The following is a 12,917-nucleotide window of genomic DNA, read 5'->3' on the forward strand; positions in this document are numbered from 1 at the left end:
GAATAGAGTGGGGGTTCGTTAGAGAAACTCACAGAGATTGTGAATTACAGCAAAACAAGTTAATTATTATAGAATTGATATGATAGACCTAGAAGAAGATGGCTGGAAAGAAACCTTTTGAAGGAATACTATTCCACATTGTAACAGGTTCACTGCTGTTAAAAATTAGTACACAAAGGTTCCCAGAATTGGTTGAATTACATAAACGCTAATGTCAACATTGGACACCATTTAGAAAACATATAAAGAAGGATTTTCTGTTTTTAAATGTCAAAACCATTTCTCATCCATGAGGTAATAAATTTTCACTTTTCTTTTCACAAATATAGTACATTGTTAGCACTACTGAAATCATAATTGATTTCACAACTATGAAACCATGGGAAACCAAAGAACCTTTATTATAAGATAGAACTTGAAAATATGAATAAGACACCACTTCCCCAAGAACCACAACATCAATAGATGACTATAGCATATGGAACTGAATCATGCATTTACTATATAATCTTGGTTTTGGATGAGTGCCAGATGGCAATAAAGTAGGTCTTAAGTGACCATCAAGGGCTCAAATGGGTTGCTTAGTAAAAAAACATTGTGCTTTCAATTAAATGTCAAAGACAATTACATGGGAAACATCAGAGCATCAGAAGTAGGGCAGAAGGATTACATTTCACTATCCTAACACTCCATTACCAAATTTCCCATCTTTTGGAGTTTCGACAGAAACTTAGTTGTTCCAGGAAAGCATAACATTCCACATTCGTGAAAAGGCACAATGAAAGGGGTTCAGAGTAAATGTCACTTTCCAGATAATATGTGGGTAATTTAAGGTCATGGAAGTGTGAAACAGCAGGATTCTTCTGTTTCTGATACCTCAGCCAACATCTAGAACTCTGTTGAAACTCTTGAACCTGACCACTATTCTTATGAAATATTCCAACAATCATGTTTCTTAACTGCAGAATTGACAAATCTTTTCTTTGCCATTTTCATTGGTCTGTTCCCCCTCTACCCTGCCATTCTCATCAATCATCAGTAATTGATGAGGTGCCTAGGAGCTATGGCAAATTCTGGCTGTAGTTGTTGGGTATCATGGCTGTGGTCCCCTGGTGGTTTAAAGAGCTCAACTGTTTGCCTTCTGAATTCATTCTAGAGCCAGCACAATCTTTGTTCACAGTTATACCTGCTGAGGAGCCTTGGAAAGAGGCTTTACTTATATGGAAATCAGAAGTTTGTCCACTACTCTCAGAGAAACCAAGAAGTGGATTCTTACTATGACCAGTTCAAGGTCAGTCAAGACAAACCTACAAAGAAAGGCAGATTTGTCTTTGGAGTTCCTCTGTTCATCCTTTAGGGGCCCCCATCTTTTCTCTTCTGTGTCCTAGGCCCAGATACCATAGAAAGCAACTTAAATTATTGAGCCATATTCCCCATACTCTTTCAGGGAATACTAGACTAATGAGATATTAATAGGTATTTTGTGAACAATTTACTTCCTATAAAGAGGAAACTCTTTCTAATGTGCTACATCCCTCTATGGGAGATGTACAATGCCAATCAGCTCTAAAGATTCTAAGACGCCCTGACATTACAAGTACATATTTATTTTACTTTATTTGTAATTTATTTGTCGCAATCCTTTTTTTTTTTTGATTAGGTAATAAATATATGTAATACCAAAAAAAAATTGGATAAGGATAGGTAAATCTTCCTCTGACTTCTAGGCTTCTTGTTCTACCATGGAGGCAATCACTGTTATAAACATAGTTATATGCACTCTTTTATTTTTTAGTTTAATTTTTTTCAATTATAAATGACATTTTTGAGGGGATCACTTCATAAATTATATAAATGTCTAAGCACTATGCTGTATACCTGAAACTAATATAATATTGAATGTATTTATTTAACTCAGCTTTTTCTACATTTATTTGACCATGGAGCACTTCCCTTCATGTAACTAATCATGTATTATAAAATTACTATTCCATGGAGTTTAACTATAGGTTAAGAGGAACTTTCCAGAAGACATGCAAGTATTTTGAAGCTACCTGGAAATTTTGTGGGGATTGGCACTTTCTAGATTTGTCATTTCATTTATCTCATCTGTGTAGAAATGTAACTTTATTTATTTCTCTATAACTGATCTCAACCTGCTTGTGAGCCCCCGTTTCAACTGATGGGGAAAATTACTAAACCTTGTCTCTTTAAGATCACTCAGTATCTCTGGTTTAAAACTTAATCTCTTTGGGGTAATTAATTACTCGTTTTCTTCTGCATTTCGAATTAGTCCATTCAAAGTTCAATATCAGGGCTGCTCTCAATTCTCAAAAATTTTCTCCTACAACCTTCCCTATGATCTTCCCTTTTCCCTCCTCCTCCTCTTCCTGCTCCTCCTTCTTTTCCTCCCTCTTTCTTGCTCCTCCTCTACTTTTTTCTTCCTCTCTTCTTTCCCCTTTTCTCTTTCTCTTCCCACTTCTTTCCCCTGTCTTTTGCTTCCTCTTGAGGACTGTGTCATTTTGCAAGGAGCAACCCCCCTGTATAGGTAAGTGCTTTACCATATTGCATACCAGAGCAGAGTGTCATTGTGAGACCACCGTATCCATCATAAGCATGTGGGAAAATTATGTTAATTAAAATTTCTTTTCCTGCTGGAAAAAGTATAACTTAGAGCTACAATAACAGAGAGTGGATTACTGGACACTCTTATTTTTCCAGGTAGCTGTAAGAAATAAAATTTTACAAATGTGCTTTAATATGGGCAGTAGAGCAACCCAAGCACATTGAATATTGCATGGACATCAGCATAATGCCATGCCATTGCAGGGAATTTGAGAAACACATCATTTTAATTATTTTTCATTTTATTGTAAGAAGCCTTGATCCAATTTATTTATAAAGCTGGTGAAAAGCCTGTATATTGCAAATGACAACAGATTGAACAAAAGAAGATGTAGCTGATTTTTTTGTATAAATACAAATTAAATTAACCTACAGGAATCTGTTATTTATGTGATGCAGTGTCTGACTTCATTTTTCTGTAAAATGCCTGCTGTTTGTGATCAAATTTGTTTTATGTTCTGTGGAATTGTTCAACAAGTAAGTTAATAAACACAATGTTTTAAAAAAATATTTAAGGAAGTTGATTTTTTTACAGGCCAGCTGCTACAGCAGATATTGAACCCATGAATTATTGCTACCTTTTCACATAATCTCCTAATAGATCCAAACCTCAGTCATCAAATGGAGATGAAGCTGCTCGCTGGTGGTTCTGTTTTTTTCTCCTCTGAAATATAATTCCTCTTTTAACGGATACATGTTATAAACTAAAATCTAAGAGAATATAACAATCAAAAGGTAGAAAACAACCCATTTTTACAAAATTCAATAAGTTGTATTGGTTTCTGGAGCAAAAATGTTTTTGCATTCACAAACCTATGCAGTTATCTGAAGGCCATGTGTTTAAAGAGGCAGCATATGAACTGAGAGAATAGAGAAAGTGAGTATCACAAGTCCCAGTCAGACCCAGGTAGATTTGTCACCTGTCTAACCAATTATTGGACAAGGATGCCAACAACTGAGATCTTCATTATCTGCCAGCAAAACAAAGACTTGAAACTGACCTTCTGAGTAACGTTCTTACCTAGAATAATGTTTAAGTATTTTTCTAAAATCTCTGGAGCCTGAGCTAGATCTGATAATCAACACAGAAAAAGTTGACTACCCAGACTTCAGGCTCAGAGTACCCTGGGTGCTCATCCCAACTCTGTAACTGGCTGGCCCTGTGAACTTGAGCAGGTAGTTTAACTTCAATTTTGTCATTTTAAAGTGGGGATAATAAGGGTGTTTATTGTTGTGAGACCAGATTTAGGTAAGAAACACAAAGTCCTTAGCACTTAAGACTATCTCAATGTTTTAGCTAGTGGATGGAGTTGGAGAGTAGCATGGGAATCCCCAAATCTTATATGTGGATCTTTAATAAACTCCAGAACACAAGGTTAATTTTGAATTATTTAGAGCCAATACAAATATGATTCACTCTGAAGATGAACCTGGGCCCCTTCCTGAATGAGAAGGCAGTCCCAGTTCTACACATTGAGAAGACATAAAACCTAAATAACAAATGGTCTCATTTTTACTGTCTCTGATAACTTAGATTAATTTTGGACCTGGTGTCTGTGCATGGGTTTGAGGTAGAAGTTGGAAACTCCCTGAATTTGATTGTAAAATTTATATTTGTGTTCACTTTTTTTTCCAGAGAAAGCCCTTGGGTTTCATCAGATTTTCAAACTTGGGTGCTTTTGTAACCCACCAAAGGTTGAGGAGGGCTACCCTAATCTCTTGAACAATCATTTGCTTCCTGCCTTGAGACTTTATTCGGGGATCCAGATTCCTTTATTTTTTCTTCATCTCCAGCCTCGTTGTCTGTTCAAGCCTAGACCTTTCCATTCTCTCTACATCAACCTTGCCCCCATCTCCAACCTGCCTTCTCACAAAAACCACTCTTCAAACTGCAGTGTTTTATCCTACCATGCTTATTCTGCTCCTGTGGCTCTAGCAAACTGCTCTCTGCCACCCCCACTTATTTAAACTGACAGAGACGTCAGAGGACTTCTTTCCTGTGTGTAATTACTTGGACAATCTAGATTGGTAAAATAGTCGATTGTACCCATGTTTCAAGAAGGCATTGTGGTGTTGGCTCACCCCTATAGGCATGTAATTACATGGCTTTATTACAGAACTCCAGAAAAGGCCTTTGAAATGGAGGATATTCACTCACTACTCTGCCTGCAATTTTGTACCCAGGGAACAATCTGTTTTAACTAAAGATCCTGATCCATGTGCAAATGTACATGGAGCAAGGAGGATTATCACTCACACTATAGTGTTAATGAAGGATCTGAGTGTAGGTTTTGGGAGGATGAAAGAAGGAAAAAGGAGGGTATTAAGCCCATGAGTAGTGGAAGTAAGGAAGTAGATTCACAGGGATGTGGGAGTGGAGAGTGGAGTGAAGCAACAGAGCATAAACTTCTAACTTTTCACGTTTTCACAGGGTCCATTTAGACCTGGGTTATCACTATAAACGTGTTGTAATTATGAGTGCTTCCTGCTTTGTCCCTTCACCTTATCCATGGCAACAAAGAACAAGAGAGATAACAAGGGGCCACTGATATCTAGCTCTAGCTGCCTTGTTGAGAACAGAGGGAAAGGAGGGATGAACTCATGTTTATTGAGCTCCTGCTTTTGGCCAGTTACCAAGAATGCCCACATCATCTCAGCATTACTTGTTGGAGAGGGCTGAAATAACTCACTGAGTTGAACCACGACATGCTGGGAGATCAGGGAAACTAAGTCAAAGGAAGAGAATTAGTGAGAACCAGCCAAAAGGCCTAAAGGAATCTCACTTAGCCTGTCCCCTTTATTAATATCTCCCTTTCAACAGTTATGGAAGCTAAGAATCAGGGTACTCGACTCCCCTAAGATCACACAGCTAGTTTATGGTAGAGCTGGGTTTGAGTTCTCTTCTGTCCAAGAGAAGACACACATCCTTCTTGTACCAACATGGCATGTAAAAGAGAGACAAAGAGGATGCCTGACTTTGGTTAGTCATATATGTAGGCGGACGTTAGGCATTAAATTACGAAAACGTATATTTTCAGAGGAACTCAAATAAGAAAGGAAACACCATGGGGTATAGTGTCTCATTCCTCCTTGAAAGCTGACAATATGGAAAAGAGGAAGGAAAGAAAAAGAAAAAAATCAAGGCAGCTGAAAGTCATATATTCTGGAGAGCTCAAAAGATAAAAACGATAGTCTAGTTTGGAATTTATCTTAATAGCAAGACTCAATCAATGGAAAGTGGCAGATGGAATAATTTAAAGTTCAAGTTTCCTTTTTATTTCTTTGTATAAAAGAGAACCAACTTTATGATTGTTTTTTTTTACTCAGCTGTAATATTCAGCTGCATAAAGAAGATTGAACACCAAATACGACATTAATATATTATTTACATCTTTCTTTTTTCATATCTTACATATTAGTTGTAAAACCATCCAGAGAGACTGATAGCTGTAATATATTACAGTTTTTCAACTTCAAATTAATTTCATAACAGCACAGTAGAGCCAGATAGTCTCTGCTCCAAAAAAGTAACTCGAAGTAGGTGGTACTCTTTTTCTTTGCTCTTTTGAAACCTTGGGTCTGTTTTATTATTATTATTATTATTATTATTATTATGTAACCTATCTAGACTTTATCTCTTTATTATCTATTACCTGCTTCAGTAATTATCACCTCCTATGAAATGTCCAAACCTCCAGCAGATAGATGGAGTGCCTCTCTGCAAGTGCTCCCAGGGCAAGCTACACAAAGCATAAAATGAACAGAGAAATTGTGTGTGAGCTGTGAGAGCCATGTCTCCAAAATTACCTTTTCACATCCAGAGTTCCAACTTGAGTCAGTGGCCTCATGTAGACATAACCTAAGCCAATGACTACATGAGATTATAAATCAAGGTGATGTCCAGTGACTACAAAAGCGTGAGTCCTTTTATCCCCCAGCCAAACTCCATGACCTGAGGTGGGAGCACTCTTCCTTATTCCTTCTTCTCCACCACTTGGGGGAAGGGGTGGTGAAGAAAGGGACCTGGCACCTTCTTTTCTCACTTGATTCTCAGGATCCCTCTAGCTGCCACAATAAAAGGATCAAAAATGAATTCCATTCTTCCATTTCTTTCCTCTAGAGCTGTGCTGTTCAATATAGTAGCCACTATCCACATGTGGGCATTTAAATTTAAATCACTTAAAATTAAAATGAATAAAAATGGCTTGTAATTAAGTTAGATTAAAATTTAATTCCTCAGTCACAGTAGCCACATTTCAAGTGCTCAGTAGCCATAGGTAGCTAGAGGCAATGGTATCAGAAAATGAAGATGAAGAATATTTCCATTGTCCCAGAAAGTTATCTTGAACAGTTCTGCTCTAGATCCCAAATGACTCTGATATTGATGGAGGAGCAGCATATTGATTAGTTGCAGTGAGAAGGGAATATATTTTATAATGGAATTTGCAGGGACAAATGTTCATTGTTTTGGTATGCTACAATGCTCAATGAAGAGAACATCTTTAAATCTCTGGTTTTCTGCAGCAGTCTCAGTTTTATAGGCATATACAGAAAGAACTTAGGGTACTCTTTAAAAATCTTTAATACAACCACATAAAGTAAAATAAAAAATGAGGTAGAGAAAGCAGAGCAAAAGAGTTTCAAAGGATATAAATGCATAATTACATCTCCAGATTTAAATTCAGAAAATGCTTTTAAAAGAGAGTGTCTTAATTGTTTGATTTAGAAAATATGATCACTGAGCTGTAAAAATAATTTATTATGATTAATAATAATAACAATCTAAAGTTCATATCTTGGGTTAATTTTTTTTATTCATTTAGCAAATATTTTTAAATACCTGCTATGTGTCAGACACTCTTTTAGGTCTTTGGGATATATCAATGAACCAACAAAATCCCTGACATGAAGAAGCTTGTATCTTAGTAAATAAAAATAGAACATAAACAATAAATGTCATAAATTAGTAAATATATGGAATATTTGGGAATGATAAGTTTCATGAAAATATAGAACACAGTAAGGAACATCCATGGTGCTTGGTTGTAATGTAATGTTAGTGGGTCTGGTAGGCACAAATTAATGACCTAAGCTGGTCAAAATTTATGTATATACACATAATTCTATCATAACGTGTTGGTAAGGATGTGGCAAGCAGGGTACTCTCATACAATATTCATGGGATTGCCTTAATGGAGGGTAATATAGTAATATCTATCACCCTTGGTCATAATAATTCCAATTCCAGGTTTCTATATCAGTCAGAATAGGCTTGATTACTTTGTGTTAACAAAGAACTCCAAAATCTTAGTGCCTTATAACAAAAAAAATGTTTACTTCTATATGTACACATGTTCGCCAAAAGACTTGTTCTGCACAATATAGATGAATCTTACAAACATCATGCTGAGTGAAAGAAGCTGACATAAAAGAGTGGATATTGCATGTGGTAGGCAGAACTCTCAGACAGCTCTTCAAGATTCCTGGACCCTGGTGTACACATACCCTCCACTAGTTATTTAGTCAAACACCAAACTTGGTACTACTATAAAGGAATTTTGCAGATTCAATTGAAGTCCCAAGTCAGTGAACTTCAAGGTAGGGAAAATATCCAGGTAGGCTTGACCTGATTAAATGAGTTCTTTAAAAGAAGAGCACATTCTTTGCCTACTTGCAGAAGAGGGAATCAGAGAGTTGAAACATGAAGGAAGTTAACATGAGGGAAATTCTCTGTTGCTGGCTTTAACATAGAAGAGGCCTTGTGACAAGAATGTGAGTGGCCAGTAGTTGCTGAGAATGACCCCTGTTTGACAGCCAGCAAACAAATGAGGACCTCAGTCCTACAACTACGAGTAAATGATTTCTTTCAACAACCAGGGAGCTTGGAAGAGGACCCAAGCTCTAGATGCGAGCTCAGCACTTGCTGACATCTTGATTTCAGCCCTGTAAGGTTCTGAGAAGAGAATCCAACCACATTATGCCTGGAGTTTTGACCTATAAAAACTGCGAGATGATAGATTTGTGTTAAGCTGTAGAGTTTGTGGTAATTTGTTACACAGCAACATAAAACTTGACAGGGTAGGTAGATAGGTAGATATGAGCTGGAAGGAGAGGGACAATAAAGGATTAATGAGGCCCTGAGACCAGCTCAGCAGAAGAATATATACAAGCAGATGTCTGCCAGGCTTTTGGAGCCTTCCTCATTCTCCCAAGGACAGAAGTCAGATAGGCAGGCAAGAGACTTAGTAATGCCTGGTGCTTTCCTCCCTGCTCCCATATCCTCACCCCGCACACTCCCTTCCACCCCCATACCCGTAAGTTAACTGCAAATGACCATTATATGACCTTATTCTGGGGTCGCTTGACTGATATGGGCAAAATTAGTTAACAAGCACATACCCTCAGAATTCCCATGGAACAAGCATATATATGACTTTCCATTTATGGGCACACACTATGCATGCCTAGGCCAAGAGTAGGAGGGTCTGAGGGAGGAGTATAGAATTTGTGACATTCAAGATAGCAGGGACAGAAAGAGAACAAAGAAACCCTATGGCCAATATAAATTCTGACCCTCAACTTCTCAGGGTCCTCAATCCTCCCAAGTGTACTTTGCTTAATAAATCAATTTTACTTGCTGCTCCTTGTCTACTTTCTTTCTTCTCCAAGCCTCTGACCTCCATGCAAATCTTTCCTAGGGGATCCAAGGACTGAGCTCTGACTCTCACAGGATGCAGACACTTGATTGCTGGTAACAAATTGATACACTTTTTGATTCGATACACACACACACACACACACACACACACAAACAGGCAAAACTAATTTATGTTGATATGTCAGAATAGTAGACACTGTTGGGGGGTTCATTGACTGGAAAGGGGCTCAAAAGAGGCTTTTGGGGCAATGGTAATGTTGCTTGATATGAGTGCTGATTACAAGTGGGTTCAGCTTATAAAATTTGATTAAGCTGTACACTTATTTCATGTTCTCATATTATACTTCAACAAAATATTAAAACATACATACAAAACATACATTGATTACACTAGGGGAAGGGAATGAAATTGTATGGGGGTCAAGAGAATTGTTGTGTTTTCTATAATGAACTTTTTAAAAGTTTTCAGTCATGAATTACTTGGATAATTAAAAATGTGAAGATAGGATAGTAAAGCATATGTATAGAGCCAATGATTTATCTAAGAAAAATAACTCTTGGCCAGAGTGGACGCAGGCATTCACCAGGATTTGTAGGACATTAAGAAAAATCCAGCCATCACTCTTGCTTTGTTCAAAAACAAGAACTGCCATTCATCAAATACCTATTCTCTGCCAGGTCCCGTAAAATGTGTTACATACATTATCCCTCTAATTTTTCTTGAATACCTTATAAGGTAGCTGATTAGTATCATTTCCATTATACAGAGGAGGAAACTGAGGCTCTGGAAGTACTTGCCTTAGGCCACACAGCTAGTAAGGAGTAAGACTGAGACCCAAATCCCGGTCTAACTCTGAAGAGCATAGTTTTCCACTACAATTGCCTGCTCCTCCAATGGTCTTATTGAGCCTTAGGCTGGCATAAATTAGGATCTTATGATTTATTCATTCATTTTAAGACTGTGCTTTAAGGAAGGGAATCCTCTGAGTCCCTCACACCTTGGTAGAGGTAACACCCGAGGTGTTCCTCAGGTTTCTTCCTTCCCCTTTGGGTGTTGAGGCACACCTCCAGGTGTGGGTGAGAAGTCTGGAAGAATGGGTCTGATATAGAAAGGAAGATGTTGTGTCCCAGATAGGGTTGACTTGGACATTTCTCAAAGTTCTCGAAGGAACGCTGGCTGTTTAGGGTGCCTCAGTCTCTTCCTGGGGGCTTGGCTCAGCCTAGCTTCAGGCTATAGGCTTTGTGACGTAGATTCCAGCTTGCTCTCAGTGTGACCACACTGTATAGAATATTATTCATAACCTTGGTGCAAGCAATGTAGACATGGAAAGTGAAATCCAATCTCTGCCCAGGAGATTCTGATCCTCGAGACACAAAGGCCAAGCCATCCATCAAATTGCAAAAGACTTACAGTGGAGGCAGCTGATTTGAGCCTGGACTTGATACAGAATTCACTTACTACTAGAGGGTGAGCCTGACACCTGACCTGTAGCAATCTCTGCAAAGGCACTCAGGTTACGGAGATAAAAGAGCAACCTGCAGCACTGACCTAGAGCATTTGCAGCGGACTTCTGAGACAAGAAGGGCAGGAAAAGGACTTGCTCAGAGCATTGTATTTATTTGGCTTTCAAGGAGTTCTAATATTCTTTTACATAAAGAATGGTCTGTAAATATTCCTAAAAGAGATTCCTGCTTTTTCATTTCAGATCAGTTTTGAGAGTATTGGGGGAAGACACAATTCAGCTTGAATCTCTTACTCTCAGTTTTTAATTTATTAGGCTACAAACTCTACTATATAATAGAGCATAAAGGAGGCTTGAAGAATAAAATAACATCTTTATTGAATTTTTTATATTATACTAGTACTCCCTTATTGTTTGATGATTCTGGCTATATCAGCTATCCAGTTTTTGGTAAAGTTAGTGTTGAATAAAAAACATTACTACTCAGCCATAAAAAAGATGAAATATTGTTATTTGAGATAATGTGAATGGACCTTGAGGGTATTATGCTATGTGAAATAAATCAGATGGAGGAGAAAAAACGTATGATTTCACTCATATGTGGAATAAAAACAAAAACAAATGAACAAAGAAAAACAAAACAAAAACAAACCTATAGATACAGACAACAGATTGATGGTTATTAGCAGGGAAAGGGGATGTGGGGAAGGTGAAATGGATAAAGGGGGTCAAAAGTATGGTGATGGATGGAAACTAGATTTTTGGTGGAAAGCACGCTATGGCGTACACAGATATCAAGTTACAATGCTGTACACATGAAAGAGTGATGTCAGAAACGTGAAAGGGAGACATCCCCAAATCTCTCCTTTTGAAACAACAATAAGCTGAACATCTGAAACTCAACCCAAAACACCCAAACTGCACACCAGCATGTTTGAATGTGAGATCTGCACATAAGAGCTACCACAGGTCAGAACTCCGGGAGTCTAGCAGTAGACTGGGAGAAACAAAGAAGCTGCCTCTCACAACCTAAACGCACTGCAGTAGAAGGAGAAGAGGGGAAGGTGTGACGGGTTCCCTGAACAGCCCTGCCTGGGAGAGCTGTGAGCTCCACGCGGCCAGTGTCAGGGCCCAGGCATCAGGGCAGAAAACAGAGAAATGGGGGCTGCAGAGAAATGGGGACGGCAGAGAAACAACAGTTGATTATTACCAGCCCCCATCCTCCAACTCAGAGGGCCAGTTCCCACATATCCTCTGAGACCAAACACCATGGAGCCCCAGGAGAATCTGAGCAAATGCTACCGAACTGTCGCTAATACTGACAGGGAATGAGACTGAGTGTAGGGAGCATGATTGAATATCTATAAGCAAAAAAAGCATTATTAAGACTTTATATAAAGCAGTGATGCAAGAGGCTTAGATGCCACCTACTGGAAACCAAAAGAAAAAGGCCTTCATTACAACATGCTAAAGAGAGACCTTTATATAATAAATCTTTCTGGAAAAAAAAAAAAGCAGAATATACTTCCATAAATGACCAGGTAGAGGAATAGTCCATTAAATGCCATCAACAACCAAGGTGACAAGGCAGCTCAGAAAGAAAGCAAAAAATCTCCAGAAAATAAGGTAAAGACATAGAAATATGCGACTTAAATGACAGAGAATTTAGGATGATACTTCTGAAAAAACTCAATGACAACTCATATCAACAATTTCAGGAATTGAAAAAAACAACTAGATGAGCAGAATGAGTTCTTTAGCAAGGAGATTGAAAACCCACACAAAGAACCAAATAGCACTTCTGGAGATGAAGAACACACTGCAGGAGATGAAAAATGAAATAACAAGCTTGGGAAATAGAGTTGACCAAATGGAGGAAAGTATCAGTGATATTGAAGACAGAAATCTAGAAATAAATTAGAAGGATGAAGAGAGAAACCGAAAAATGAAAAATAATGAAAGAGAAATATAAGAACTACCTGAAACCATCAGGAGAGAAAAGAAGAATAATTGGCATTCTCAAAGGGGTGGAAATGCAACAGGGATTAGAAAGCATTTTCAGACAAATAGTTGATGAGAATTTCCCAAATAGATGGAATGAGTTTGAGCATGAAATTCAAGAAGTCAACAGAACATCCAATTATCTCAACCCAAAAAGGCCTTCTCCAAGA

This window comes from Pteropus alecto, unplaced genomic scaffold (genome assembly GCF_000325575.1).
Source record: "Pteropus alecto unplaced genomic scaffold, ASM32557v1 scaffold19, whole genome shotgun sequence".
NCBI lineage: Eukaryota > Metazoa > Chordata > Mammalia > Chiroptera > Pteropodidae > Pteropus > Pteropus alecto.